The sequence below is a fragment of the Nicotiana tomentosiformis genome, chromosome 10 (genome assembly GCF_000390325.3).
Source record: "Nicotiana tomentosiformis chromosome 10, ASM39032v3, whole genome shotgun sequence".
NCBI lineage: Eukaryota > Viridiplantae > Streptophyta > Magnoliopsida > Solanales > Solanaceae > Nicotiana > Nicotiana tomentosiformis.
The window spans coordinates 29358798-29383448 of record NC_090821.1 but is presented as its reverse complement, the minus strand read 5'-3'; the positions used below and the strand labels follow the sequence as shown (position 1 = coordinate 29383448).

The 24651-nt window shown below is 39.6% G+C and overlaps 1 long non-coding RNA gene across 1 annotated transcript; it reads left to right on the top strand.

Annotated features, from left to right (window-relative positions):
• Positions 1 to 3343: 3343 nt before the first annotated feature.
• On the top strand, positions 3344 to 24099 carry LOC108945431 (uncharacterized). The gene is made up of 7 exons (XR_001969571.3): positions 3344 to 3402; positions 3472 to 3623; positions 3837 to 3949; positions 4097 to 4169; positions 15330 to 15424; positions 15801 to 16153; positions 23862 to 24099. It is a non-coding gene; the product is annotated as an uncharacterized lncRNA (long non-coding RNA).
• The last annotated feature ends 552 nt before the right edge of the window (positions 24100 to 24651 follow it).

Here is a 24651-nt window from a genome sequence, read left to right as displayed (position 1 = left end):
TCCTAACTTTTTTTCAAGTTTTATACACAATAGTAGAATCTTAGAGCCCAAAGTATCTGAAGAAGAGCAAAGCTGGCTAGAGAGACCTCTCGAGGAGATAGAAGTGATAAAGAGCATCAGAATGCATTCCACTGACAAAGCACCTAGGCCTGATGGGTATTCCATGGGGTTTATCCAATCTTGCTGGGAGATATTGAAAGAGGATATTATGCTGACCTTGGAAATTTTCATTTTCAAGAATACAACAACAATAACAAAAAATCTAGTGTAATCCCACAAGGCGGGTACTGGGGGTAGAGTGTATGTAGACCTTATCTTTACCTTGTAAAGGTAGAGCGGCTGTTTTCGATAGACTACCGGCTCAAGGTAAAAACAAAAGATGCAGATACAACACGTAGTAACATCAACACGATAAGGTGATAAGGAGATATGGTGATAGAATAATTGAAGCGAAAGGAGCAACATAAGGTAAAATAAACCTACGGATAAGAAGGTATGAAAATAAGAGATTAATACTAATGTTACCGACATGAAAATGAGACACTCCCGCCTATCTACTAATCTTCTACCTTAATTCCCAACCTTTACCCTCTCCTATCAACGGTAATGTCCTCAGTAAGTTGAAGTTGCACCATGTCATGCCTAATAATCCCCAATACTTCCTAGGCCTACCTCTACCTCTCCTCAGCCTCATCATGTCCAACCTTATACACCTCCTCACTGGGACATCTACACTCCTCCTCTTTACATGTCCGTACTATCTCAGTCTAGCTTCCCACATCTTATTTTGAAAAAAAGTTTTACTGTTTTGAAAAATGTTTTAATGCTTTTCAAGAATATTTTGAAAAATGTTCTAATGCTACTTATGTGGCACTAATACCTAAGAGGAATGGAGCCAGGGGTTTGAAGGATTTAGACCAAGTAGTTTGATTAGTAGTATCTATAAGATAACTTTCAAGATGCTAACTGAAAGGTTAAAACGCTGGTGGACAAGCTGGTAGATGAACAACAAATGATTTTCATAAAAAGTAGACAAATTATGGATGCAGCTCCTATAGCCAATGAAGTTGTAAATACAAGATTGAAGAAGAAGATTCCAGGGATTTTATGCAAATTAGATATAGAGAAAGCATATGATCATGTTAATTGGGCTTTCCTCATTCAGATTCTAAAAGGCATGGGTTTTGGCAGGAATTGGCTCAACTGGATCTCTTTTTGCACAAGCACAATGAGATTTTCTACTCTGATTTTCTATTCTGATTAATGGACCTCCTGAAAGATTTTTTCCTTCTCAAATGGGTCTTAGGCAAGGGGATCCCTTTCTCCTTTCTTTTTTATCATAGTAATGGAAGGTCTTAACTACATGTTGAAGGTGGCTAATCTAAATGGGTGGATAAGAGGTTTTCAGGCAAATCATTGGGAAGATAACATGAAAATCCCTCAGTTATTGTATACTGATGACACTTTGTTATTCTGTGATGCTGAAGTGGATCAATTGAGGTATGTGAGATTGATTCTCACCTTGTTTGAGGTTGCCTGGGGCCTGGTCTGTTGTTTCCAATCAATGAAGTGGAGAAAGATCAAATTTCGGCTGGCATTTTAGGATGTGAAATAGGTTCTTTACCTACAGTATACCTTGGCCTTTCTCTGGGGCAAAAAATAAGTTCATGGAAATACGGAATAGAGTGATAGATAAGTTTGAGAAGAGATTAGCAAGATGGAAGACTCAATATTTATCCTGTGGGGAAAGGATAATTCTGGTAAATAGCATTTTGGATTCACTGCCTACCTATGTCATGTCACTTTCTCCTTTACCTCCTAAAGTGGAAAAAAGGTTGGACTCGCTTAGAAGGAATTTCATATGGAAGGAAACAAGGAGAATAGATGCTTTCATCTTGTTAGATGGAAGTTTTTGATCTCTAGCAAAAGAATTGGTAGCGTGGGTATTAGAAATTTAAGATTGCATAAGAAAAACCTTCTATGGAAGTGGCTATGGAGATAAAACACACAAGTCAAAGCTTCATGGTGGAAGATGATTACGTAAAAATATGGGTAGCAGGGATATTGCAGTACTAAATGAGTAAGTTCTTCTTTTGGGGTTAGCATTTGGAAAGCAATCAGAAAATACTGGGAGGAATTTGTTATGAATACTGGTTTCAGAGTTGGTAATAGCAGGAACATATTTCTGAAAATCGACCCACCACTTTTTATTTTGGACAGAGGAATCCTGTCTAATTCACTAATTCAGGGAAGATACTGAATTTTTGTAGTTGAAAAAGATTTCCGGAATGATAATTGGGTAGGACATGGTCCTCTTAGAGACATATCCAGACCTGTTCAGTTTAGCCTCTTCACCTACAGCTACCATTGAAGATGCATGGAGTCAACAAGGTTGGAATCTTATTTTCAGAAGATTATTGAATTATTGGGATATTGAGAGGGTGGTTGGTATTCCAAAGACACTAAAGGTTTTTCATGGTGTTAGCAATATGTATGATTCACTACAATGGAATGGGAGCAACAACAAGAAGTTCCCGGTAATGTCTGCTTATCATCTCTTGTCAGATTCTTCTCACACAGATTCTGATTGGCCTTGTAACTCCATCTGGAAAGTCAATGCTCCATTAAAAGTTGTCTGTTTCACTTAGTTGGTGGCTAGGAAAGCATATTTGACACATGAAAACCTCCATAAAATAGGGATTTTGTTGACCTCCAGGTGTTTCTTGTGTCGAGAGCAAGTAGAAAACAATAGCCATTTATTCCTTCATCGTAGGGTCACTTGTATCTTATGGCAATGGTTTTTGTTCTTGGCTGGGATCAATTGTGTAATGCCTAGAGATACAAAGGATCTGTTGGGGAGCTAAAAGAATGTTGCAGGTAGTATCAGACAAAAGAAATGGTGGAATGTGGTTCCTACCTGCATTTGGTGGACTGTATGGCAAGAAAGGATCGCTAGGTGTTTTGAAGACAGTTCTTGATCTAAACAGAAAATCAAGATGAAGTGCTTTTTGTCCTTTCTTTTCTGGTGTAAAGAAAATTATGTAGAGGATATAGAAACTTTTTTTAAATTTTTTGAAGCCTTGTAAGATGAGCAATGCCTTTTGCAATTGTAAATACCTGTTACCTTTCTAAAAAAAACTATTCTGCTAATGGAAGCAAGATTCTTTTTTCAGTTAAAACATTCACTTGTTTTACTTTGTAATTTATTCATTTAATCTGGTTAAACAATTTTTAGGGGACCTATGTGAGTTCTGATATGCTTAATTAAGATGTATTTGGTAGTCCTTGTTAGCCTCAAGAACCGATCCTAAATGACAGTTTTGTAGGCGTGGTTCAAGTGATATTGGCAAATTGGGATGTGCTTCTTTAACTGTCTGGAACATGAGAACGTGGAAGGCTATAGTATGTTCATATTATGGGTCCCAATTGTATCCAATGCTGAATTTTTAATACTATTTCTTTCCCTTTTAGCAAGAGGATTCTCAAGCCTAACTTTCTTCAAACTTTATTGAAGACGGTCCTTCCTCTTAGTGAAGATCCACCTATAATTACTTTAGTATGCTTCAAGTACAATGGAAAACTTTTAACTGCTGCAGTTACTGATGGAATGATACACATGTTTGGTATCCTTATCTGAACTAGTGAATATAATGTGTCGATGTCCTTTCTTATAACTTGCATTAGAAGCCTTTAAATTTATTTTGCGTTGTCTCTGCCTATTTCTCTCTGGATGATTGTGAGTAGTGGTGTTTAGGGAAGGAACCTATTCAGTTAGTTGAGATGCTTTCATAACTTCGCTGGCCTCCATAGCCAGCATAACCTTAACAAAGTGATAGATGTGTCTGCTAGCTTGAAAATTACCGGATGGCCGGCACATGATTCTGCAATTAGTTTTGTTTTGTTTGGTTCTGATGAGAAAAGCATTTTCACTTTGGGTATAGATGGAAAGGCAAGCTATTCAGCAGTCACCAAATCCACTTTATTTTTATTTTATGCATTTGAGTGCTTCTCCATATATGTACAGTTATCTCCTTGCTGAAAGCTTTGCTTTGTTAGCTGCATTGTGAAGAATCTAACTCAGTAGCTTGTGAAGCAGATATTTGAGTGGAGTTTGCAGAATCAAGGCAAAGTACTTTGGTCAAGAGATTGCAATAGGTAAATAGGATTATGTTAATCCTTTAGTTTTGGTTTTTCATTCTTGTATGACAATTCCACTTAACTAGCAAGGTTTTTCTAGCCCTAGCCTCATGTATGTGCATCTCACATGGTATTTGTGAGAAACAATGACACGAAAAAAATATATAATTGATGTGTTTAGACTATAGTACAAGAACTCCTATTTATAACAATACACAATATATACATTACTCCTATTCCATGTGGGATTATATTTACATGAAATAACTCTAATATTTTCCTCAAGCTGGTGCATATAAATTATATGTACTAAGCTTCTTACATATTAATACGAGAACCCTTGAAGGACTTGGTAAAAATATCTACAAGTTGATCATTTGACTTCACAAACTTTGTAATAATATCTCCTGAGAGAATCTTCTCTCTGATGAGGCGAAAGTCAATCTAGTCCTCGTATGGAACATTGGATTTGATGCAATATGAAGGAAAACTTGATTATCATACACAAATTTTATTTGGCTGATTTCTTTAAATTTTAATTCTTTGAGGAACTCTTTGATTCAAACTAGCTCACATGTTGTCATAACTATGACTCAATATTCTGCTTATGCGCTCGATCGAGCAACTATATTCTATTTCTTGCTTTTTCAAGAGACCAAATTACCTTCTACTAAAATACAATATCCAAATATAGAACGTATATTAGAAGGTGATCCTGACCGATCAGCATCTGTGTATCCAATAATATGCTCGTGGTTGCGATCCTCAAATCGTAATCCTTTGCCTGGAGTTGATTTTATATACCGAAGATTACGAGACTTATAACACTCATAGGAAATAAAATGTCAGGTCTAGTCAGTGTGAAGTAATTCAATTTTCCAACCAATCGTCTATATCTTGAAGGATCGCTAAGAGGCTCATCCTGTCCTGGCAGAAGCTTAGCATTCAGATCCTTGGGAGTGCCAACAGGTATACAGGCCATCATTCCTTTCTCCTCAAGAATATCTAAAGTATATTTTTTTGTGAAATAACAATATCTGAGCTAAACTGAGCGACCTTAATACCTAGAAAGTACTTCAATCTACCTAGATCCTTAGTCTGGAAGTGCTGAAAGAGATGTTGCTTCAGATTTGTAATACCATCTTGATCATTTCCAGTAATAGCAATATTATCAACATAAACCACCAGATAAATACACAGATTAGGAGTAGAATGCCGATAAAATATAGAATGATCAACTTCAGTACGAGTCATGCCGAACTCCTAAATAACTGTGCTGAACTTACCAAACTGGATTGAGTAGATTATTTCAAACTATGAGTGACCTGTGTAATCAAAATAGAAGAGTAGTAGACTCCCCACTGAGCAACAAAACTAGGTGGTTGCTCCATATAGACTTCATCCTCAAGATCATCATAGGTAAAGGCATTCTTAATGTCCAATTGATAAAGAGGCCAATGACGAACAACAACCATGGACATATAAAGGCAAACAAATACTACTTTAGCCACGGGAGAGAAAGTGTCACTATAATCAACAACAACATACCCATTATAATCCCACAAGTGGGGTCTTGGGAGGGTAGTGTGTACGCAGACCTTACCCCTACCTCGTGGAGTTAGAGATGCTATTTTCGAAGACCCTCGACTCAAGGACAAAATGAAAAGGAGCAGTAGCAATAGGAAGTAACAACATCGATATATAAACAACAGCGATATAGTAAATAACTGAAGCGAAAGAAATAAGAGGCAGAAATATAGCTCTACGAACAGGAAAAAAAGAAAAAAAAAGACTACAAGACTAATACTACTGCCACTAGGATGACAAAGGAATACACCCAATTACCCCCTAACCTTCTACCCTAAACCTCAACCTCCACACCCTCCTATCTAAGGTCAAGTTCTCAGTAAGCTAAAGTTTCGTCATGTCCTGCCTAATCACCTCACCCCAATACTTCTTAGGCCTACCTCTACCTATCCTCATGCCCACCAAGCCAATCTCTCACAACTCCTCACGGGAGCATCAACAACTCTCATCTTCACATGCCCGTACCATAAAGTGTCACTATAATCAAGCCCAAATATATGAGTATATCTTTTTGCTACCAGACGAGCCTTAAGCAGATCAACTTAGCCATCCGGGCCGTCTTTGACCACATAAACCCAACAACAATCAACAGTAGATTTACCTGAAGGAAGAGGAACAAGCTCCTAAGTACCACTTGCATGTAAAGCAGATATCTCATGAACCATAGCTTGTCGCAATCCTAGATGAGATAGTGCCTCACCAATAGACTTAGGGATAAAAACAATGGACCTATCATTGCTCAATAGCCATTGCTCAATATTGCTCCCTCAACAGTTGCAATTTTTCCATAGCCATTGCTTGATATTCTACTTTTGCACTAGATCTAGCAACTATATTCTGTTTCTTGCTCTTCCAAGACTCCAAAATTACCTCCTACTAAAACACAATATCCAAATGTAGAACGCCTATCAGAAGATGATCCTGCCCAATCAGCATCTGAGTACCCAGTTCATGGCCTCGATCCCCAAACAATAATCCTTTGCCTGGAGCTGATTTTATATACCGAAAAATACGGACAACTGCATCCCAATGACAAACACAGGGAGAATCATAAACTGACTCACAACACTCATAGGAACGGAAATATCATATCTAGTCGCTGTGAGGTAATTTAATTTACCAATCGGCCGCATATATCTTGCGAGATCTTTAAGAGGTTACCGTGATAGCAGAAGTTTAGAATTTGGATTTATCTGAGTATCAATAGGTCTACGACCTGTCATTCCTGTCTCCTCAAGAATATTTAAGGTATACTTCCGTTGTGAGATCACACCTGAGCTAGACTTAGTGACCTCAATACCTAGAAAATACTTTAACCTGCCCAGATCCTTAGTCTGAAAGTGCTAAAAAAGATGTTGCTTTAACTTAGTAATACGATCCTGATCATTGTCGGTAATAATAATATCGGCAACATAAACAACCAGATTAATACAAAGATCTGAAGCAGAATGTCGATAAAACACATAGTGATTAGCTTCACTACGAGTTATGTCAAACTCCTGGATAACTGTGATGAACTTACCAAACCAGGCTCGAGAAGACTGCTTTAGACCATAAAGTGACCGGCGCAAGAGACATACAAGGCCACTAGACTCCCCCCGAGCAACAAAATCAGGTGGTTACTCCATATAAACTTCATCCTCAAGGTCACCATGAAGAAAAATATTTTTAATGTCCAATTGATAGAGAGGCCAATGGCGAAAACAACCATGTATAGAAAAGGGCGGACAAATGTTATTTTAGCCACATGAGAGAAAATATCACTGTAATCGAACCCAAAAATCTGACTATATCCTTTGGCAACAAGACAAGCCTTATGTCTATCAACCTGGACATCCAGACCAACTTTGACTACATAAACCCAACGACAACCAACAGTAGATTTACTTGAAAGAAGAGGACAAGCTCCCAAGTACCACTCGTATGTAAAGCACACATTTCGTCAGCCATAGCTTGTCGCCATCCTGGATGAGACAATGCTTCACCTGTAAGCTTAGGGATGGAAATAGAGGATAAAGAAGATACAAAAGCATAATGGGTGATGACAGACGATGATAAATTAAACTGACATAATGGGGATTAAGATTAAGTGTCTTCGGTATACCTTTCCAGGTGGACTAGGAGGAGACAAGTCCGCAGTAGGAGCAGGGTCAAGGGCAGGACGTGAATCAGCTGGGCCTGATGCTGGACGCGAATGCCGATGATAAGTTAAAAGTGGTGTTCCTGTGGCCCGGGATCTAGAAGGAGCAACACTAGATTCCTCAATGGTCGGTATGGGTAAGACCTTTATGGCGGAAGTATTAGAAGGAGTTATAGTAAACTCCTTTAGCGTCGGTATAGGTAAGACCTCTGATATATCAAGGTGATTAGAAGAGGTAAAGTTAGGTCGAGACACAAAAAAGGTGACATAGCAGCTGACATAAGTTACCTACGAAGATCGGGTGAGTAGCAACGATATCCTTTTTGAACTCAAGAATAACCAAGGAAGATACACTTGAGAGCACGAGGAGCTAACTTATCTTTTTCGGGAGCTAAGTTATGAATGAAACATATGGTCCCAAACACACAAGAGGGAAGAGAGTATAAGGGTAACTGAGGAAACAATACTGAATATAGAATCTGACTATGGATGGAAGATGAAGCATCCGATTAATTAGATAACAAGCTGTGAGAACTGCATCGCCCAAAAAATACAGCGGAACATGAGATTCAATTAGAAATGTGCGAGTAGTCTCAATGAGGTGTCTATTCTTTCTCTCCTCTACCCTATTCTGCTGAGGGGTATACAGACAAGATGTCTGATGAATTATTCCTTGAGAAGTCATAAACTACTGAAATCGAGAAGATAAGTATTCTAAGGCATTATCACTACAAACAGAGATGCCAAACTGACTTTTTATTTCAGCACAAAAACTCTAGAATATAAAAAATAACTCAGAACGATCTTTCATTACGAAATCCAATTATATCTTAAGTAATCATCAATGAAACTAACATAATAAAAAAAACCTAAGATTGAACTAACTCTACTAGGACCCCATATAATAGAATGAACTAAAGAAAAAACAAACTCTACACGACTCTCAACTTACGCGAAAAGGTGGCTCGGGTATGTTTCCCAAGTTGACACAACTCACAATCTAATTTAGACAAACTAGATAAACTAGACCATCTTTTGAAGCTTGGATAAGCTTGGATTTCTTAAACGTTTGTGAATTAGGTCTAGATGATCTATAACTGGATATGTTGTGGAAGGATTGAGTGTGTCAAGGTAGTAAAGGCCTTGTGATTCACGCCCTGTGCTAATCGTCTGTCCCGTACTGCGGTCCTACATAACAAAAGAGTCATCGATAAATTTATACCACAATGGAGGGCACGAGTCAACCGACTAATCGATGCAAGATTAAAAGGACAACTAAGGACATAAAGGACAGAATCTAAAGTGACAGAGGATAAGGGATTAGCTTGTCCAACTCCTTTTGCTTTTGTTTGTATTCCATTGGCTAAAGTAACATTGGGAAGAAACTGTGAATAAATAATATTTGACAAAAGTGACCTATTACCAGAAATATAATCAGAGGCGCCTGAGTCCATGACCCACCGTCCAAGAGTAGTAGACTGGGAAACACAAGCAAAGGAATTACCAACAACAAAAGTATTAATCTGAGCAACAGAGGCTACTTGTGGAGGTGTCTGCTTACTTGCTCGATAATAAATGAACTCATTATATTTCCCTTCAGATAAAGAAAACCTCTGGTTACCTGCAGTTTTGGTTTGGGCAACATGATCATTTTTAGGTTTCAAGTTGAGCAGGACAAAGATAAAATGCTTGGAGTGCAACTTCAGCGCCGAGTCGAGGGAAGCAGGCATGTACGTCAGGCTTGGATCACAGGTTATCCCCAAGAGAGGCAATTTCAAGTACATAGGGTCGGTTATCCAAGAGGACGGGGAGATTGATGAGGACGTCACACACCGTATATGGGTGGGCTGGATGAAATAGAGGTTAGCATCTGGATTCCTGTGTGACAAGAAAGTGCCATTGATATGCAAAGGTAAGTTTTATAGAGCGGTGGTTAGACCGGCCATGTTGTATGGGGTAGAGTATTGGCCGGTTAAGAACTCACATATACAGAAGATGAAAGTAGCAGAAATGAGGATGTTGAGGTGAATATGTAGGCACACTAGGATGGATAAGAGTAGGAATGAAGATATTCTGGAGAAGGTGGGCGTGACTCCTATAGATGACAAGATGCGGGAAGTGAGACTCAAATGGTTTGGGCATGTGCTTAGGAGAAGCCCTGATGCCCCGGTAAGAAGGTGTGAGCGGTTGGCTTTGAAGGGAACGAGAAGAGGTAGAGGGCGGCCTAAGAAGTATTGGGAGAGGTGATCAGGCAGGACATGGCGTGGCTTCAGATATCCAAGGACATGGCCTTGATAGGAAGGTGTAGAGATCGAGCATTAGGGTTGTAGGTTAGGATCTAGTTGAGCATTGTTTTACTTCGTTCCGGGTGTGAGGATAGACTGATAGGGTTTGTCTTAGATTGCTAGTGGTTAATATTGTGTTCACACTATTCTCCCGTTTTTCTTTACTGGTTATTGTTATTGCGTTTCAACTATTTTTTGGTTCTTATAATGCTGTTATTATTTCTACGGGTTCTGTTGATGGTACTGATATATTGTCTTTTTTGTCTTTTTCGTTTCTTGAGTCGAGGGTCTATCGAAAACAGTCTTTCTACTCTATCCGGGTAGGGTAAGGTCTGCGTATACACTACCATCCCCAGATCCCTTACCTGTGGGATTTTACCGGGTTCTTGTTGTTGTTGAGCATTTTTAGGTGGTCGACCATGCAAAGAGTAACACACCACACGAGTGTGTCCAGGCCTATTACAATAAGAACAGTTGGGTCGAGACCTTCCAAAACGACCTCTTCCTCATCTATTATCCATAGTCTGAGATACCCGATTTTCCACTGTCTGGGAGGCGAGAACAGAGGAGTCAATTGTCTATGATGAGATCACTATGTGTCTGGGCACTGTAGTAAGGCAAAGTAATTGAGAGAATAGTTCATCAACGGGTGGGACAGTCGGACTAGCCAAGATCTGGTCACGTACTGAATCAAGGTCATTAGGAGTTCAGCGATCGTAAGAACTAGAAACATCGTTTGTCGTTGGTCTTATTGCTTTTCAACACTAGCAGAAAGTGGCATCAACTTCTCAAATTCCTCCATGACTGCCTGTACTTGTCCCAGGTAAGTAGATATATCCAATTCCTATTTCTTCAAATTTGTCATTCGCGATATCACATCATAGAAACGAGATATGTCATTAGTGTATAAAGTACGAGATTTTTCCCATACTAAATGACATGTCTGGAACGGACGAAACAAAGGCATCAACTTGGAATCAATAGATCGCCACTAGATACTACATAGCTGAGCATCAATCTTTTCCCACTGCGCTTTGGCCTTTTCATCTCCCTCACTATCCTTTTTGGTTAAGTGATCTTGAACACCTTGACCTTTACACCATAACTTAACAGACGAAGCCCAAGACAAATAATTTGATCTCCCAAGTAAGGGTTCACAAATAATCATAAAGGTTAAATTTCCAGCTCCACTATTTTTGGAGCCAAGAACATCTAAATTGAAAGACATTATTGGATTGAAGTGAGTTCTAATCGACCAAATCAATAACCAGCTTCAACTAGTCAGGAAAATAACTAGAAAATTCCAGAACACCGTTTCTGCTGGGAAAAAAGGACTGTAGTTTCCGAAAAAGTTTTAAAGTGATCGGATTAAAAAGAAAATAGTATGGGTTGGCTCGGAATTGATGGGAGATTTCCATATGCCGACGCATATAGTATCTCTCGCCAGAAAATCTGACATCCGAACGGTGCGTGAGCTATCGGCTGCCGGAGATTTTTGTTAGGGTTTGGTCGTCGGGGTTGGGGGACCTTATGGTGATGTTGGTTTTTGCAAAATGCCAAGAGAAATTTATTTGCCATAAATCTTCACTATAAAGTCGCTGGAAATTGACTCGCGGCGACTGTCCGACTTTCCCAGATGTGTCTCACTCACGCTGTGATACCTTGTGAGAAATAATACACAGGAAAATCATATTATTGACCTATTAACAATGATACAATGAACGCGATATATAATACATATTCTACTCCTACTACATATGAGATTAGGACTATTTACACATAACTATCTAACAAGGACTAAACATATTGAAATAGATTGTCACTTTGTAAAAGAAAAGATACTCTCAGGAGATATTGTTACAAAGTTTGTGAAGTCGAGTGATCAGCTTGTAGATATTTTCATCAAGTCCTTTACTGGTCCCCATATTAGTTATATTTGTAATAAGCTCGGTACATATGATTTATATGCACCAACTTAAGGAGGAGTGTTAGATAGTTACCATAAAACTAGCTATATAGTACTATGTAAACATTATATATGAGTAGGGCTATAGTAAAAACACTTAAGACATCAATAATATAATTTTTTTCATTATTTCTCACAAGTACCTTTCTTCAAAGGCTTCTCCACTTGCATGGATAATTGTATAGTTGTGGGTGGAGTTATGTCATTTTACTAAAAAACTGGTCATGCACTGAGAGTTACTATTGTCAAAGCAGCTAACTCGTCTACGCTCATCATAATGCAGGCTTTAAAACTTTTAGGATAGTGACATTTACCTTAAGGGGAATCGGGTGGTGCTTGTGAAGGATGTACGGATAGTTGGTAGGTTTCATTGGCAAGCAATGAAAACTCATATCCATCTCATTTTGGCATGGTGCTAGGACACTTTATGAAGGTTTTGATGAGTAAAGATCAATTCTCTCTATTCAATAGGCAATGAAGAGAACGACATGGTTAGGTTGACATGAAGTCTCCTTCAAACTGTTCATACTAGCTCTGTGGGATGATTCAGCCATAAATTCTTTGTTTTCTATAAAACTGCATAAATAAGTTGTTTGGACCTTCGAACTGTATACTAACTGTGGAAAGAGTAAAAGAAATAAACATGAATCTTTTTGCTCGTACGGACTGCATTGTGCTTGAATATACTTTCTATCAAGTAGCAGGGTAATATCTGTTAAAATTTCTTCTTTTCCCCATTAAATTGTTCTCTAAGTTGAAAGATGTTCTCTTTCCCTGTGTTGTTGTAGAATAAGACTCTTGACATATATTCTTCCCCTGTTGCAGATTATGTAACCTTCAGAATTCATCATATATTATACTAAAACTAGAAAGCTCCTATGTTCAAAGTTAATTTACAATAATATTCTTTAAAATTTGAGATACAATTTTGTCCCTAGAGAAAAATAAATATTTAATTAAGTAATTAACTTTTACATGATATGTTAATCACAGATTTAGAAGTGGAACAGTGGTACTTTAATACTTCAAACACTCAATTCAATGAATCCAATTAGGGTTGAGGCAATTCATATTCTCCTTTAATTACTTCACAAAAACGTTTCTCATCATAATTATTATGAAAAACGTCTCTCCCTACTTTTTTCATAATTTTCTTAACTACATTTCAGTTATGTTCTTTCATCTTCTACAGTAGAAGGAATTTTTTTTGTACAGTCCTTTTATATTCTTTGTATCACTCTATAAAAGCACACATCCAAATTATCCGATCACTCTATCACATTTCTATTGTTTCTGTCAAAAATCTGTTTCCCCAAAAAATCCATTTGTATATGGTCGAAATAGATTTCGGCCTTCCTACGTTCGATCGAGTTCAAGTGGTAAGAAATCGGAGTGGGATTTTGGGAGTGAGCTCCGAAGACAGTACTAACGAGCCTCGAGTCCGAAGGCTGCTCGAGGAGTCGGCTCGATAACCTTATCGAGCCCGTGACCAAATCGATCCGCAAGGCATTGCTTCGAGGTCGGAAATGCGCGACGCCCATCCCGAAGGTCGAACTCGAGCCAAGACCGAAGGGCTCGACCCAGTAACGAGTTCGAGCCAGTATCGAGCTCACTGACAAGAGTCGTTGCAACCGCACCAAGAGAGAGAATCTTGGCGGGAATCGAGGAAAACACAAATTATCATGGGTCCTCCATTATATGCTTTATTTTATTATTTTTTGTTATAAATAAAGTAATGACCATCTACTATAAAAGGGGATCCTTGTAAGCTATGGACATACTGAATACACTGTAACAAAAGATATCTCCTTGTGCTTGTTTTACTTCATTTTATTCATTCTTTCTGATTCATTATTCTCATTTTCGTAATCAAGAATATTCGTATTGCTATCTCTCTATACGATTTGTATCAAAGGATATCACGTATCCTTAGAACCATACATAAATTTAATGTTATCCGATTTTTCGGGTAAACACTATTAGTCATATGTATCTTCATTTATCATGTCCGATTCATGTTCCATTTAGGTTCTGGTATGTTTTGTGTATGGGTTAATGTATAGTTGGAGAAAAAAGATGTCTTTCTTTCCTTTTCAACTTCTCATACCCGAGGTGGATGTGAAATTTTGTTAGTTTTCCTGTAATACTAGAAGATCTGCTTTTTTTTGTGTCAATTTTATCTTATAATTTGTGATCTCTTCCATGGCCATATTACCGTTGAATCCTTTCAAGGCCGTAGTTAGCATTTTTACCTGAGCGTGACTTTTTAATTTTCTATTGTATTTTTTAATTTGACTCTATCAAAATCACATTGAAGATGTTTATTCATTCCAATTAACTGTCTTTAATTCTATTCGCATTTTATGACTCTATTTCCTTTTAGTTGAAGTTTATATTTTTTTTCTTTCAAATTTTGTGTTGCTCATGACCCACACGTTGTAATATTATTTATTCTCATGTCTTTCCGTTTGTCAAGTTCTTTTTCAATTATATACGAATAAACTTGAAAACTAAGATATTATTTTTCTTGATACAATAGAGTTTTATATTTTTCATAAAATACTAAAACATCAAACAACTAACATCTGATACATTATCGTGCTATATTTCATAATCGAATATACTTATACAATTCAACTAATATATTTTTGGTCAAATTCACATATGAATGACTCATAATTTTAAATTAGAAAAAAGGTACATGTATGAAATTATGATTTACATACATTATTTATTTCAGCAACTATTATCTCTCGCACAAACAACTACTACTTCTTTGTAGCTGTACACCGTGATAGTGATCTACTAAACATCCAAAGATGGCATACATTAACCGAATCTATGTACAACTTCTGCAAAATATTACTCTCATTCGGCAATAATTTTTTGATATGTATGCTAGCTGTTGTAAAAAGGACGAGGCTACAATTTCTTTTAAAAAAAGTAAAAACTGTAAGACTAGAACATTTACAACCATAACCGACGTTTTTCAAATTCACATTTAAATTATGTTTTTTTAAATATAAAAAGAGGAACTATTTTCAAGTTGAATACTTGATATAATTATAAGATTGTATTAATTGGATTCATTTGAACATTACTTTTCAAATTGACTCGATAGCAGTTCTTTAGTATGATTGTCCTTTGCAATGACGATAGTATCGGTTGAATAAGTCCATCAGTCATTGGTTTGCAAAAATATTGTATTAATTAGTAAACTAGTTACACTATAAGCATGAAATGGCTCTCGATGCTGATGGAAGAAGACTTCTGGTGACATCCAACTCCCTGAGAGCGCCTATTTACCAGGTAAATTTGTTTCACACTGAATGATGTGTTTAGGTCCCTTTGCCTTGATTGTCTCAGAGCTTAACTATCTGTTCATAAGCTCTATAGGTTGGCCTATCTGAAAATGGAGATCACTTGTGGGGGTCACTGAATTGTCCCATCAGTAAACCAATTGGATCTCTCTTTTAATAGTTGTTTATGAGTATTTAACAAGTACTGTTGGGAATAGCACTGCACATATGGTGTCAGAAGGCCTAGGAGCAGTCTGATAATATGTAGTTTCATCGGTCCTTGCTATGCCCCCTCTTCATTTCCAGCTACTGTTATTTCTTGCCTTGCTGGTTTACTTCAGTTTAAAGATTTTTTGACTATAAATAATTCCTCTTAATTGTCTTAGGTCCGCGGTCATGCATATGGGATGAGAAGTCTTCCTCACAGTGCATCTATAACAACAGTAGACTGGCATCCGACGTCGCCCATCTTTTTGACTGGATCTGCAGATCACTCGGTTCGGGTTACATCTATGGCATGACAGCTTCTGGTTTCTCTTGTGAATTGTTGTTTCGGATAGTCCGATGAATAGAAAATGTAAATTTTATTTTGTTATCCAGTGTGTCTATGTGACCTTGAAATCTATCTGTCCAATTTTAAGTTTTGATTACAACCATTAGTCAAAGGCATCATTGAAAGCAACAGTAGAATATAAAGGTGCTAGCGTGGTGTAAATGAGGCTTACGGAAATTGTATACGGTTAAAACCAGGCCCACCCGATTTTACTATTTGATCGAGACCGGGAGGTTGCATCGAAGGACGACCTCGTAACGGAACAAATCATGAGGATAAGGTACCGAGTTCAGAATCGAGATACCTGTCGAGATCGAGGCTAGTAGCGATTGAAGCCAAATGAGACAGACATCGAGCAAGATCGAAAATAGCACAATAACAGAATGGCGAGATATCTGTGACTGGTCGAGGATCATGGCATAAATTTCGGAACAGACCAAACCAGAAACGGTTAATTAGCTAATCATGGGGTTTCCTTCTGTAATTAGAATTATATCATAAGTGGAATTTCTCTACTATTTAAAAGGGGTTCTAATCATTTGTAACACACATTATTCACAGATATCAAAGCAATATAATTCTCTTTCTCGTTTATACTATTGTTCATCAGCTTGTTATATTTTAATTGTTCTTGCATCAACCAGTTCGAGGGTATCCAAACTCGAGGGCTGAGTTCCATTCTAACACTAATTTGCTTTACTTTATAGTTCATTTCTGTTACTAATCTTCATATTTATCAATTGGTATTAAGTAAAATTACATGTCCTTAGAACCACATTATAAGTTTAATTGTTATCCAATTTTAAGGGTAAACAGTTTGGCGCCCACCGTGGGGCCAAGGATAATAGTGATTGCTTAATACTGATTCCGATAACACACACTGGTTTACACTTGTTCTCGTAAGAATCTTTGTTTTCAGGATAAACATGTCAAACTCACAAGCAACGCCTACACATGGTGACAACGACCCTAGATTTCACGGAAAAAATGACAATATAGCCGCCCCAGGGATCGAGGCGTCTCAGGCTGACCTCGAGGGAGCACCAATTGCAAATCCCGTCGATGTCAGTTCACATGTCGCCCTAAATACAAATTTGGTCGTTGATCCCGAAGGTAGCATACGCAGGGAAGTTCTATCAAGTGGTCGAGGTACGCAGGGCAGAGAAGATGGTAGAGTTAGCCTCCAATTGATATTCAAAATGTTACAGGCTCAGCAAGCCGCTATAGCACAACTACAAAATCAGCACCGAACACCGAGTAGGATCGAACCAGAAGTCGTCCACAGGACCGAGCCTGTGCTGAAAAGGTCGAACGCCAATGAATCGGGGACTGACCCCGCCATTATGAAAATGCTCGAGGAGCTCACTAAACAGATTGAATCGGGAGAAACAAAAATCGAGACAAATGACAAGAAAGTAGAGACATACAACTCTCGGGTTGACCAAATACCTAGGGCACCGCCGATTCTAAAGAGTATGGATTCAAAGAAATTCGTACATAAGCCTTTCTCTCCAAGTGCGGCTCCGAAACCCATTCCGAAGAAATTCCGAATGCCAGAAATTCCTAAGTATAATGGGACCACCGACCCTAATGAGCATGTCACTTCTTATACATGCGCAATAAAAGGGAATGACTTGGAAGACGATGAGATTGAATCTGTTCTACTGAAGAAATTTGGAGAAACCTTGTCGAAAGGAGCAATGATATGGTACCACAATTTGCCGTCTAATTCCATCGATTCCTTCGCCATGCTTGCAGATTCCTTCGTAAAGATACATGCCGGAGCAATAAAGGTTACGACTAGGAAGTCGGACCTCTTCAAGGTGAAACAAAAAGACAACAAAATATTGAGGGAATTTGTAACTCGGTTCCAGATGGAACGCATGGAACTACCACCGATCACAGACGATTGGATTGTTCAAGCCTTTACTCAAGGTTTGAACGAACGAAGTTCGGTGGCATTACAATAACTAAAGCAGAATTTAATTGAATATCCAGCAGTAACCTGGGCCGATGTACATAATCGGTACTAGTTAAAGATCAGAGTCGAGAATGATCAATTGGGGACCCCTTCCGGTTCTGTTTATCCAAACAGGCCCGTCGGCAGAACTCAAAGGGATATCGACAGAGAACCCCAGTCGAACAGAGATCAGTATCAACCATACAATGCAGATCATAGAAACAGCGGCCCAGGACGCAATCCCATCCGAAATAATTGAAGGAACGATCGAGGACAGAGACCTTGAGGGCTCATGAGCAAAAGTGGCTTCGATAAACATGCCGATCCCACAAAAGCACCACGATTATCAGAATACAACTTCAGCATCGACACATCAGGTATTGTGTTAGTCATTGGGAGAATCAAAGATACTAGATGGCCCAGACTCCTACAAACCGATCCATCCCAAAGAAACACCAATCAAATATGCAAATACCATGGTACACATGGTCATAGAACCAAAGACTGCAGACAACTAAGGGAGGAGGTGGCCCGTCTATTCAACGAGGGTCACCTTCGAGAATTCTTGAGCGACCGAGCTAAAAACCATTTCAGAGACAGGGATGCAAATAGGAAAAACGAGCAGGAAGAACCACATCACGTGATTCACATGATCGTTGGTGGGGTCGATATTCCATAAGAGCCTGTGTTCAAATGTAGTAAAGTATCAATCACCAAGGAAAGACGAACTCGAGACTATGTGCCAGAAGGCACTTTATCAATCAATGATGAGGAAGCAGAAGGGATCTCACAACCCCACAATGATGCTTTGGTAATCTCTATCCTTATGAATAAAATTCAAGTTAAACGTGTTTTAATTGATCCAGGAAGCTCGGCCAATATTATTCGATCGAGGGTCGTGGAGCAGCTCGGCCTACAAGATCAGATCGTACCCGCAGCTCGGATTCTCAATGGCTTCAACATGGCGAGTGAAACAACTAAAGATGAAGTCATCCTACCAGTAAATGTAGCTAGAACTATTCAAGAAACAAAGTTCCATGTGATCGAGGGCGATATGAGATACAACGCACTGCTCAAAAGACCCTAGATTCACAATGTGAGGGCGGTCCCCTCAACCCTTCACCAAATGCTGAAGTTCCCAACACCGGATGAAGTAAAAATGGTGTATGGGGAACAACATGCTGCCAAAGAGATGTTCGCGGCCGACGAAGTAATACATGTATCGGCGCTTTCGTCAACAAACGGATCAGAGTCCAAAGGAAAACAGGAAGCTAAATAACAACCACAACCACCAGCCTCAACTCAGTCGGAGAAGTAGGGAACAGACGAGGACGATGACTACTGGACCCCTCGATCCTTCATAATCCCCGAGGATTCCGACGCCACCAAATCGGCAGTCGAAGAGTTGGAGCAAGTCATACTGATCGAGCATCTACCAGATCAAAAGGTATACCTGGGTACGGGGTTAACCCCCGAGCTCAGGGAAAAACTCATTAAATTTCTTATCAATAATATGGATTGATTTTCTTGGGCCCACCTAGATATGACAGGGATCCCGCCGAAGATCACTACACTTCGACTGAGCTTGAACCCGAAGTTTTGCCTGGTAAAACAAAAGAAAAGGCCCCAGTCCGAGATAAAACATACATTCATCAAGGGCGAGGTAGCCAAACTTCTCAAAATAGGATCCATTCGGGAAGTAAAATATCCTGAATGGTTAGCAAACATAGTTGTAGTCCCTAAAAAGGGAAATAAACTTAGAATGTGCGTAGACTATAAAGATCTAAACAAAGCATGTCCTAAAGACTCTTTTCCTCTGCCGAATATCGATCGCATGATCGATGCCATGGCCGGCCACGAGATCCTTAGTTTTCTCGATGCCTACTCCGGGCTCAATCAAATACAAATGAACCCGAAGGATCAGGAAAAGACTTTGTTCATCACTAAGTACGACACCTATTGTTATAATGTAATGCCGTTTGGACTAAAAAATACTGGTGCAACTTATCAACGCTTAGTAAATCGAATGTTCGAAGAACAAATAGGTAAATCAATGGAGGTTTATATTGTCGATATGCTAGTGAAGTCCCTGTGAGCATAGGACCATTTGACACATTTGCAGGAGACCTTCGATATACTAAGGAAATACTACATGAAACTCAACCCGGAGAAATATGCATTCGGGGTTGGCTCGGGCAAGTTCCTCGTCTTTATGGTATCAAATCGGGGGATCGAAATCAACCCCGATAAGATCAAGGAAATCGAAGAAATCATAGTCGTGCACAATGTTAAGGTCGTACAAAGATTAACAGGGCGCATAGCCGCCCTAGGCCAATTCATCTCGAGGTCTTCAGATAGAAGTCAAAGGTTCTTCTCACTGCTCAAAAAGAAGAACAATTTTGCATGGACCCCAGAATACCAACAAGTATTTAAAGAATTAAAGCAATACCTCTCGAGCCCGCCACTGCTTCATACTCCGAAAGCGGACGAGCAACTCTACTTGTACTTAGCAGTGTCGGAAATCGCGGTAAGTGGAGTCCTAATTCGAGAAGAGCAAGGTATGCAATTTTTTGTTTACTATGTTAGTCAAACTTTAGGTGAGGCCCAGACCCTGTACCCACACTTAGAAAAATTAGCACTTGCCCTAATAAGCGCCTCTAGGAAATTAAAACCATATTTTCAGTGTCACCCGATCTATGTGGTGACTACTTATCCCCTTCGCAATATTTTGCATAAGCCTGAACTTTCGGGCCGATTGGACAAATGGGACGTCAAGATCAGTGGGTACGATATTGAGTATCGACCTCGAACGGCCATCGAGTCTCAAATCTTAGCGGACTTCGTGGACGACTTTACGCCAGCACTCGTACTCGAGGTCGAAAAGGAACTATTATTAAAGTCGGGTACATCATCAGGGTGTGGACCCTCTTCACAGACGGCGCTTCGAACGTGAAGGGGTCCGGGCTAGGCATCGTTTTGAAGCTGCCCACGGGTAATACAATTAGACAAACTATCAAAACTTACAAGTTAACTAACAATGAGGCCGAGTATGAGGCCATAATTACAGGTCTCAAGCTAGCTAAAGGTTTGGGAGCAGATGTCATCGAGGCCAAATGTGACTCCCTGCTTGTAGTAAACCAAGTCAACAGAATCTTCGAGGTTCGAGAAGATCGAATGCAGAGGTCGGCCTCACATCGGCTCAGCTCTGCTCGGGACTTTGAAAATGCCTCCTGATGGAGTGCCAAAGCATATACAAAAAAAAAGAAGGAAATTAGACAGGAAGAGAAGAAATAAACTAAGTATAATATCGACAAAGGGAGTTGAGACTCACCCGATTCAAGGCTTGTTGAGCCTTATCGAGTAGACTTGATGCTTCACTCAGGTCCGTAGCATCCTCGACCCTGATAAAGTAACCACTTAAGGGGTCCTCCCCTCCATGGGCCCCGTCTACTTCGGGAGTCCTCGTAGCTTGGGCCTCTCGAATTGCCTCCTCGGAAAATGCAGGGAGAATCGGCGAGTCTCCAATATCTATTGCCCCAAGTGAGCCACTTGGGGTGTTCTCCTCGCTGCGAAGGGCCTCGGAGCTGGGCCCTTCAGACATACCCACTTTTTTCTCATCTCTGCGGGAGGCATCTTCGATCTTCAATGACTCGGGGACTTTGCCCGAGTCCTTTTCCAAGACCCCCTCAGCTCGAGGCGGAATCTCCTCAACCACCACCGACTCAGCGGTCTTTGGGGCCTCGATGGTTTTCTTCACTCGGGCCACCAGCTCCGAGCCATCATCTTCATCTTATTCATCTTCCTCCCTTAGCCGTTGAATCACATCCGCAGGCAGGGCAACAGTGTCTTTCTTCGGCTTACGAACCAGATTCTTCTTAGGCTTTGGATCCTCGGAGGTTGAGGTCCTTTTCCTCTTCTTATCCTTCGCCAGCTTCAGAACCGGGGTCGAAGTCTCCTCCTCACCAGATGGGGGCCTCATGACCGCATCCTTGCCCAGGCCTGTACAGGATAAAATTGAATAAGTAGAAGAAGGGCATCTTAATCAAATCATCGAATACACAAAAAATGGGCTTACCATGAGCGCTCGGCGTATGTAGAGGTCGAGGACAGGTTCCGAACCCAGATCTCGAGGTCGGGAATCGCACGGGGCATCCAAGCGACCGCTACATCATGGAAAAAGACATCAATGAGAAAAGACAAAGGAACAAATAATACATGGAAGCTAACAGTGAGACGGTACTTACAATTCATGTTCCATTTCTCAGGAAATGGCAACTTTTCGGCTGGGATTAGATCGGAAGTCCTCACTCGAACGAACAGGTCCATCTAGCCTCGATCCTTATCTTCGTCTATGCTTGAGAATAGCACAAAGTAGCCCGACGTTGGAGTTTTATTAATCCACCTTGATAGAGGCGAGGGCTATACAATATGATAAGGTGATTGAGGGTGAAAAGGAGCCCCTCGACTTTGCTCATGAAGAATCGAATAGAATAACAATTCGCCAAAAGGAATGATAGATTTGTCCTAGGGTTATTTGATATTGACGGCAAAAATCAATGATGACGGGGTCGAGGGGGTTCAGTGTGAAAGGGTAAGTGTAAACACTTAAGAAACTCTTCCACATGGGTGGTGATGTCTTCTTCGGGGGTCGAGATCACCACCTCTTTGCCCTCCCAGTTGCAGTCTTTCTTTACCTGCTTAAGGTATCCCTCAGTTATCGAGCATATATACCTCGACATTGGCTCGCATCGACTAGGAATCGACGAGGCTTTATCGGTTTTGAAATCAGAGTTTAGCGTGCAACCCCCAGGAATGCATTACTCAAGACGGGGTTCCACCGGCGTTTTCCCGCCGGCCGGTTGAGAAGATGAAGCGACTTCTTTTTGTGGTACCGTTTTCGATGTTTTTGCCATTTTTGTGTAAGTTTGAAGAAGAGGAAGATAATAGGACTAGACGTTTGAGAAATAATTAACAGCAAAACCTGAAGATTTGTAGAAGGGAAGAACTTAAGAGATGTAAAAGCTTTGGTGATTAGAAGGAAGTGAAAGTAAAGTCTGAATCAATGAGAAATGGGTCTATTTATTGGATTCACGGCGATGGTTCAAAGGAACTAGTGGCCGACCACCAACTGACACTCATTAATGACTTGGGGAACTGTACCGACGGGACGTTTCGGTCACTCCCATCGCTTACGTCACGAGGATGTCGTCATGACAGGTCGAGATAGAAAATCGAAGGCTCAATTCGTTTCTTGTGATTTCACTCCAAAAATGAGGGGACTATATGTATATGGTTAAAACCGGACCCACCCGATTTTATAATTAACCGAGACCGGGAGGTTGCATCGAAGGACGGCCTCGTAACAGAACAAATCACGAGGATAAGGTACCGAGTTCAGAATCGAGGTACCTGTCGAGATCGAGGCTAGTAGCAATCGAGGCCAAATGATACAAATATCGAGCAAGATCGAAGATAGCACAATAACAGAAAGGCGAGATATCCGTGACTGGTCGAGGATCATGGCGTAAATCTCGGAACAGATCAAATCAGAAACGGTTAATTAGCTAATCATGGGATTTTCTTATGTAATTAGAATTATACCATAAGTGGAATTCCTCTACTATTTAAAGCGGGGTTCTAATCATTTGTAACACACATTGTTCACATATATCAAAGCAATATAATTCTCTTTCTCATTTATACTATTGTTCATCAGCTTGTTATATTTTAATTGTTCTTGCATCAACCTGTTCGAGGGTATCCAAACTCGAGGATTGAGTTCCATTCTAACACTGGTTTGCTTTACTTTATAGTTCATTTCTGTTATTAATCTTTATATTTATCAATTGGTATTAAGTGAAATTACGTGTCATTAGAACCACATTATAAGTTTAATTATTATCCAATTTTAAGGGTAAACAAAAATATTAACAGGAAAAAAGGACACAGAAGAAGAGAGGTCTTGCTTCATGGACTCTTTGGGACCTTACGATGCCGCAAAAACCCTTCGGGCGAGGAGATTGTGCAATAGTGGATCAAATGATTTTGCTGTATCCAATCAGTATGTATTAGCTTGCCTTTGAACTATCGGATACATTGACGAGGGAGTAGCTGCAAGTAATTAAATATATTTAGAATGATTTTAGATTAATTTGCTTATTGTATGTGTTTATTAAGTTAGTTTCATCGGTCAGTGTTTTGATTGTCATGAAAACAAATCAACTTTTGGAGCGCTGTCTATTGCCTCAAGATAAGTGATTAATTAACTTATTTAGATAGTTAAAAGTAGAATCTAGTAGATTTCATAATCCAAATCAAACAGGTATTAATACCCGTACTCTACGATCTCAAAAAACGTCAACCTTGACAATTGATGATCGAAAAAAATCAAAATTATCCCTATCGTTTGAAAATAGTTTATATTTACCCTTCGTCCATATATTGGACTAAAAATACACGCGACATTATTTTTAAACCTAAAGCTACCACGTTTTAACGGTGCAACATGTGGGCCACAAAATTGATGCGTTATAATTTTTTTAACTGGGCCATGCGGCTCTCTTGTTCAACCAAATTTGAGTATAATATTCGCCCCATTAACCAAATTCGACCTTGTTTTTTGCTACTGCCGTAAAAATAACCCTTAACCCCACCAACCAAACTCCTCTCTTACCATTTCTCTTCTCGATTGGTCTGAGGTGGTTCAGATGGCAATTTTAGGGAT